The following is an 8,388-nucleotide window of genomic DNA, read 5'->3' on the forward strand; positions in this document are numbered from 1 at the left end:
CCATCCCACCAACGCATTTAGGGAGCTTACGAAACGACGACGCCGACGGCAACGACGACGCTACAAAACAATAGGTTTAGTGAGCAAAAACAATGGCTCTGCACGCTCTGCACGTGCGTTTTACATTTTGGTACATTTCTTTGCCGTCATCTTCTAAATGACGACGTGAAATGACCAAATTCAAGGTTCTGTGGAGGACGTTAGAACATGACGATGAATTTTCAGTTCTCTATCTACGCTTCCAACCCACTCATACCAGTTTAATTCCTCACCAGTTACCACACATTTTTAACGCGAAACTACATGAAATAGTTTCGCAGTGATATAAATAACGCGAACTCGTATTTTTAAATGAAGTCCTCGTAGCCGTCGTCGTCTCGTTTCGTAAGCTCCCTTTTATGGATTGGGTGACTGTCCTGCCAAAGAATAATTTACACGTGTTAGTCCGATATCACTCCAAAATGTAAGGGCATTGCTGAGTGGTCTGCATTCAGTGTGCATTTAACGATGAATTGCGTTTGGTCGATTACTTTGTAATAATGCATTAGTTTATCTATTGTTGCCACCAGGATAAGGGTATAGAAAGCATTGCAGTTGGCATTGGTCAGAGCGTAGACTATGCCGAGTTGGAAGCCATTGCCATGAACAAGACAGAAAACGTTGTACAGTTGAAGAAGTTTGATGATCTCAACAACAGGATAAACGACATTGTTGCAAAATATTGCATGGCAACATAGAAACAGACCTGAGCAAACTGTTGCACATATTGATTGTGAGGTAACTACTGTAGTTTAGATTTTTCGAATTGATCAAAACAGTGATTACTTTTCTTTCGTACTTTTTTAGCAAAATTCTCAGCCAATTGAAGCGAAAGCAAAATGAATTGCGACTTACGCGCATGCTTTTGCCCTCGCTTAGCGACAGCTTAAGGTGGCTCAACCAGTTTCAACGCTCCCAAGGGACGCTCTTATTAGAAGGATCGGCACCACAATGTTTTATCATGTATTAGCAATATTGTGGTACCAAATGAAACACGAATTATTGCTGAACCAGAAACAGTCATTACTGTGACGTAATATGTCACCGTGGCAACGGGCAAGCCCTGTAAAAGCACTGTTTCGAGCCTCCTTAAGGGAGGACCATTAGGTAAATTGGGGGGTGGGAATTTTTCAACTCGCATGGATTTTTTTTCGTCCATTGCCTGTGCAGGAATTATTTTCTCACGAAGTCTTCTGCTCAATTTTCTTGTGGTGGGGGGGATGTTTTATGTTTTAATCAATTTGGAAAGACTGTGACTTTTAGTGTAACAAATTGCCCTTGAAAGCAACTTAGAAGAAATTAAGAGCCAACTCGCAGATTTAGAACTCGCAAAGCCAAAAATGGTTTTGCCACCGGCCAAACGCAAGGTTCTCAAAGCCTTGAAATGTGACACCCAACAAATTAGTAAAAAGGCCGACAAAGGTACAACAACTATTGTCAAGAACACGCAAGACAAAATCAACTAGGGCCAAATCTAACTGGATAACGGAGACCACTATAGGTCTCTTTTGACACCCATGGTAGTTGACAGAAACCACAGATCTACAGTTCAACAACTTATCAATGATCTCTGCCACGGAAATTCACATAGATGAAATGACTAAAAATGGCTTTGCCAAACACCAAGTCCGCCTCTCATCCCAGGATTCTACACCCTCACCAAGAAACACAAGCCGACCCACTCGTTAGGACAACAATATCAGGGTGTAATGGCCCGAAAGAGAAATTATCATCATTTGTTGACAAAATAATTCAACCTAAAGCACAACAACAGTAGTCGTATCTCAAAAATACCATCGACTTAATTAACTTTATAAAGAAAACGAAGGTCCCGGCAGAAGCTACACTTCTTTCTCTTTAGAACTTGATACACCACAAGAAGAGGGAATTCACACAGTACGCAGAGCCTACGAGGCTTGCTACAACAACAAACCTCTTATTCCTACAAAATCTGCAAGAATCCCTTATCATGTCGTACAAAAGAGATACTCGAAAGAGTTTTAATTAAATTGTGAAGAAGGCTAAAACTAGCGTGATGTAGCAGCTCTCGGGACATATTCTGTGATTGGCTCGCTATCCCAGCCACAAACAAACGACTAAACGATTAAAACAATGACTAAGGGCCTGATTACATGGAGATTTTCAGCCCGGTTAGCCGGGCTGAAATTTCAGCTCGGGTTCTGAAAGAAATCCTCTTAAAATTAAAGTGGCGATTATATGGAGAAGGTTTCAGCCTGGGGTGAATTTCAGCCTGGGAAAACGGGCTGAAAAATTCTTGTAATCGCCATCATTTTTTCAGCACGAGATGAAAAAGGAACGTGAGCATGCGCATAGATCGTGTTTCCGTTTCTCAGTAAATTTTCTCAAGGAAATTTGCGTTTTGCGCCTAGGCTGAAATTGAGCATGTAATCGCAACAAAATTTCAGCCCGGGCTGAAACTCACCTTGTAATCAGGCCCTTAGACTTAAAAACAATAGAAGCTGCTTACAATACCAAATAATAGCAGGTTACGAGAGCTGCTACACTACTGGGGAGTTATGCAGGTCTGTCAACCTCATTTTTGTACACTTTTGATATTAAACACAATTGAATTGAACGATCTAGTTCCCTTTAATCCTAATGATCCATCCCTTCAGTATATGTACTTAGTTTGCAACCTGATTGGCCCATTTTATCGTCTACGTATTTTGTCACACAATGCCACCAAATATGACTAAATCCCACAATTTTTTCTCCAGTTTCAATTTAAACAACTGGACTGTCACCCACCCCTCCCCCCACGTTTTTCAGTGAAGTTCAACTCTCCCAGTTCGATTTGTCTTCGTACCAACGGAGCCATCGTTTCTTTGGAAACACTTTGTGATGGTTGACATTTTCCGCTCCATTTGTGTTACAGGTGAACAGGACATTATACAGATGAAGGGGAAGATGTTTAAATTAAAAGGGAAAACTTAGAGTTTAGTTTATTGTTAAAGAGGAAAACCTCAGTAGATTTTAGTTGCATGTGAACCACGTCGGAGTTATCAAGAAGCAATAAAGCACGAAGATGAATACAATAAATGCTGTGATCTCTCATTTCCCCCCTTCCCCAAAAGTGGTTTCGGTATACCACTGGGCCTCAAAGGCACCAAATCAGAGACTACATCGGCACTTCATCTTCATCTTGACCAACAAGCCGTTTCTCTGTTGGCTTTGGAGCTTCCCTTCAAAACCTTTAAACATTTTAGGCAAAAAAGCTACTTTTCACACTGAAAATGTCCTTATTAATCTTGATTAGTCCACACGCACAGGAAATCACGCAGCCTTCGTGTGCATGCCGTGCGACAAATCGTCTACGCGTAGCCGATGCACAATAAGAGACGGAAACAACAGGTGATTCGTCTCAATAGTTCATTCAATTCGTACAGAGTTTATTTTCCTGTGTCGTCTTCGCATCCGAAACGCTCAAATTTATATTTGGCAAAAACGTACCAATTATCGGATTCTCTTTTGAGTGACTAGTTGTATTTTTGGATCATGTCGACCGATGCGCGAAATGGCGAGCGACAGTCAACCGTGTGTTGGACGATACTCAGTCGATATGTCGGCCGATATATCGGTGAAGTTTGACGACTTTAGTCCTCTCCGTTCTTGAGATACAAAGGGAATTGTGCATTTCTGAACTGTCCCCTTGATGCTCTTTTCACTCGTGTCTCCGAATAAGACAATTAACATCACAAAGTGTCTCCAAAATACTGCTGCTCAAGTAAGGACAGCTGCATTTACTTTGACACTCTGATCTTAAAGTGCGTAACAGATTGTACACTTTAATGAGAAGCCGTTAACGAAGAGTTGTTCTGTAAAAATAAGACTATAACCTTTACCCTAACCGTACCTGTTGGAAATACTCATTTAACAAATAAGGAAGCCTTGACTGTGCTCTGTTCTGTTGTAAACCACGCAGGAAGCGGCTAGAGCGCGAAACAAGTGTAGGGGGAAACACGAGCCGATAGGCGAGTGTTTCCTACTTCTTGAGTGCTCTAGCCGCTTCCTAAGTGCTTTACTGCTGTTTGTGGCGAACTGAGGTGTCGTCAGCACAGTGCTTTATACTCTGATAAAGCACGCTAATTTGGACCAATCAGAGCGCTTGTAAGAATGTTTAAAATTATTTCATTGGCTAATGAAACAAAGGCTTGTCAAAACATCAATCAACTGGAAAGTGGCTTGATAGAAATCACACAAAATTCGAATTTATGGAAAAACAAGTGCCTCGATGTTCGGTTCAGTCCGTAAAAAACAGCAAAAAAGAGGATCTAAATAATTAAGTTCAGTGAAAACTGGCCGAATTGTTACCCATGAAAACCTGCACGTTTCCGACATGACAATTGGAAAACAAACTGTTCATTGCTTGCGGCTGGAATCTGAAAACCTGTTGGCAATTTTGTGAATGAAGAACTCCAGCGTGGACCGGGCGACGGCTGAGATCTTCCATCCAAAGCACTTGACAGAATATCTGAGCAAGCCTTTAACTGACAGCTTCAATAATACCTAAGGAAAAATTTGGAAATTCATCTGCCATTTCTGGGGATGATGGCGTGAGCTTTCGTTTGTTCCGTGCTTTGTACTCTCATAAAGCACGCTGTTTAAACCAATGAGAGCTCGCGTTATAAAGAAACTTTATTATAATAATTATTAGTTATCAAAGGCTTAGACTTAATGGCACACCTCGTGTTGGATGTCAAAGTTGGGTGTGCGTCTCTGGACATACCGGTAAGTGAGATTTAGAGTAACGACATCTGTTGATTCATTTGATTGCGCATTCAACTAAATTAAAATTACTGAACAGGTCTTTATGAAAGCCTCTCCTTGAAGTTTAAAAACTTTAAGATCAGTGTCACAAATTCGTCCTTAAAAAGTCAGAGCCGACAAACATGATGACAGATTTTTTTTCTTCTGCTAGACAAAAAGTAATTAAGGAACTCCAGATTTTTAAACGAATCATCTCCAATGGTGAAGGGATATTAAGCAATATGAATGTGGTTGTGTGAATACAAGCTAAAAGGGAAAAGAGCTCACTTACAGTTGCCGTCCAAGTATCAAAAACCTCGCCTCCTTATTAGATGACGAGGTACCAAACACCTGGCACAGCTGTTATGAACAATTCAGTTTTCAAAAGCAAACCATTGTTTTGTAGATATCCATCCGCATTTCACTGAGTGCGTCGAGAAAGCAATTTTTTATACGAAAACTAGACGCATATCAGCGTGACCTCTGGCTTTGCTGATGTGCTAGTTGCTATTTCCGGCTGCCTGGGGCACAATTAAAGAGGGAGGAATCCCCGGGAGGGGGGGGGACTCCCATATGGAACAGACGGGGATGCTCGTCGGAAATTTTGAAGGAAGACCATCTGGGCGTGGCTCAAGCTTTTTGTGACCTCTAAAGGAGACCAATTTGGGCGTAGCTTAAGCAACTTTTGACCCCTAAAAACAAGTTAAGAGGAAAATTTGACATCTGTTTCTCTTCGCGTAATTCTGTGATTCTTCGCGGAACCCTAAACGAGACCCTGGCGGCTTAAAATATTGGCGCTTTGCCCGGAACACCCTAAGCGAGACCAAAATCCAAAATTTACACCCCTACGCGAGACGACGAGCATGCCCGTCTGTTTCATATGGGAGTCCCCCCCCCCCCCCCCATGATAGCAACAATGATTAGCAGTAATGGTGTTTAAACGAAACGGCCTGAGTGGCAGGTGCCTAAAAGTTGCATGTTTAGGACTGTGGTTTATTGTTTTCTTCTTCTTCTTCTTCTTCTTCTTCTTCTTCTTCTTCTTCTTATTATTATTATTATTATTATTATTATTATTATTATTATTATTATTATTATTATTATTAATAATTGATTAAGAAGTTAAACGCTAAAAGATTTTAAAACCCATTAGTAAAAGCGAACGACGTCTCGGCGCTACGTAACTCCATTATCAAGTTAAAAAGTGAAAAGTTTAAGGTGTAATACGAATATATAACATGTGAAACAATACATAGAATATTTACGGGTCCCATGGGTATAATTCCCAAGGTAAGAAACACAATAAGGAAAAAAAATGTACGGAAGTGTCACGTAAACAGTTTGGCACGAATGGAGTCGGATTGCGTTTTACTTTAAGAGAAGGCTTGGTGTCCTTTATGTACAAAATCTCGTAGACTAAGCAATCAAATTTGCTGTTACATTTCCTCAGAACTTTGAAAAGGTGGTCAGTCTTTGTTCTGTTGTTGCCTTCTTGTGTTTCAAGGTGTTTCCCGTTGGCTGAATAACGGTATTCGCTACGCTCAATGCGGTTTATACTTATTGCGGGTTCACTGCCCGACACTTACATCAACGCATAAGTGAAAACCGTTATTCAGCCATCGGGAAACACTGCCGCCCCCCCAGTCTCGGAAATTTTCGGGGAAAACACTCAAAATTCGGGCAATAAAAGATAACAAAAGATGGAATTTTAAAAAAAATATAAATAAGGCAAAAATATAATACAGAGCACTTGTGAAAATATAAAAATATTACTTGTGTAACTTAAAAGATATTGAAGTCCTTGTTTTGAAATAAGTCCTTGCGGTTGATCTTAAAACATTTGAATTGCTCGGCTGCTGATCTGTTGATCGCAAACCACCTGTTTGAAATGATCCAGAATTCTCGAAGGTGGCCTCTATTCTGGCCGTAATTCCAGCAACATCATGTTCAGCGGACTTCAAAGACTTAAGACATATCTTCGCCGCACGATGGGGCAGATTAGATTGAATAGTCTCGCCATCATTTGCATTGAACGCGCCTATGGCAATAGAGTCATAGCAAACGGTATTGACAAAATAATTGACACTTTTGGACAACGCCATGGAAGAAATATCTACTTTTTGTAATAACCTTTTTTGCTAGTTGAAATACTAGATGGAGTAGACTAATACAGAGTATGTGAGGTTCTAAAAACTCCATGTTTCGAATACGTACAGTTTTATGACTTTTAAGGATTGTAAACGAATGTTTCTTTTGTACATTTTGAGGGAGTAAAAAATCAATCAAGCATTCGGGCACTGTGTAATTTTTTCGGGCAAAAACAGGTCGGATCGTGCCCGTACGCCTATGTAATCATTATCATCATCATCATTATCATTATTATTATTATTATTATTATTATTATTGTTATTATTATTATTTTATTATTATTATTATTATTATTATTATTATTATTATTATTATTACCATTATTATGCTCGTAGCGAAAGCTTTTGAAGCTGGTTTCTCTATCGGCTACAATAGGGAAGCCCAGGGGCCCTTTGTTTACTATCCTCTCCTCCCTCGATCTGCAATACCTTCCTAAGGATCCTTGCCGACCCCAACAATGCACATTTCTGGATCATTGCAACGGAAGTTCCCACACCTACACCCTCCAGGTTGTGTTTCAACCTCAGGGGTATACTGTAACTGTTCCTAACGCCCCCACCACTACCGGTATCACCTTTATCCTTAGAGCCCACATTTTTCGAACCCTTCTTGCAACATCTTGGTGCTTTTCAACTTTTACATCTTCCTTAAGTTTGCTCTCACCCTTTCATCCTCTGGAATTGCCAAGACTTAACTGATTAGAGTGTAAGTGCTAGTTTTGTTCCCCATATGAACCATGTGAGCGTTACGGTTACTAATGAAAATGGGCCCACGGAAGGACAGAGAAGAACTCTTCTTTCTTGTCAGTGATCACGAAATCCGGGTAAATCCTGGTACCCTTGTTTTCCTCTCTCCTCAAAAACCAACATTTGATTTGATTTGATTTCAGTTTACGGTGTCCCCAATTAGTGCTCCAGCGCTAGAACAACTAGACACTTAATCAAGTTCCTTTCCTTTCCTTTCCTTTCCTTTCCTTTCCTAGCCTCATTTTCATGGTCTGCTCTCACATGGAGTTCCACAAGAGTTTCAAGCACATTTTTTAGGCCACGGTCACGATACCACTTCTCATTTCACTCAAACACACAATTTCTTGACAGATCCGAATAAATTTCCCTAAAGAGCCACAGTGTCATCTTTCCTTTTGTATTCTTTTCGTGCTAGCTGGCGTTTGGGGCACGGGCTGACAATGTAACTGATTGTCTCGTTACTCTTTTCGCACATTCTACACTCGGGATCACCATGGAATTTGTCAATCGTTGCTTTCATGTAATTTGTACGTATTGCTTAATCTTTTGCAGAAAAGATGAGAGAGCCTCTATTTCTCTCTTAAGCTTTCCTTCTTTTACCATAGTCCATGTTTCCTCGTTTCTTCGTTCTTCAGCCTGTCTCGCTAATAGCCCGTAAAAGGCCTACAATGGCTTTTCCTTCCATTCTTGA

General features: G+C 40.5%; 1 long non-coding RNA gene across 1 annotated transcript; it reads left to right on the top strand.

Moving 5' to 3' along the window:
• LOC138053657 (uncharacterized) lies at window positions 1–3,099 on the top strand. Its single transcript, XR_011133236.1, has 2 exons — window positions 1–777; window positions 2,936–3,099. It is a non-coding gene; the product is annotated as an uncharacterized lncRNA (long non-coding RNA).
• Window positions 3,100–8,388: the final 5,289 nt, after the last annotated feature.

The sequence above is a fragment of the Montipora capricornis genome, chromosome 6, assembly GCF_036669925.1.
Source record: "Montipora capricornis isolate CH-2021 chromosome 6, ASM3666992v2, whole genome shotgun sequence".
Lineage (NCBI taxonomy): Eukaryota > Metazoa > Cnidaria > Anthozoa > Scleractinia > Acroporidae > Montipora > Montipora capricornis.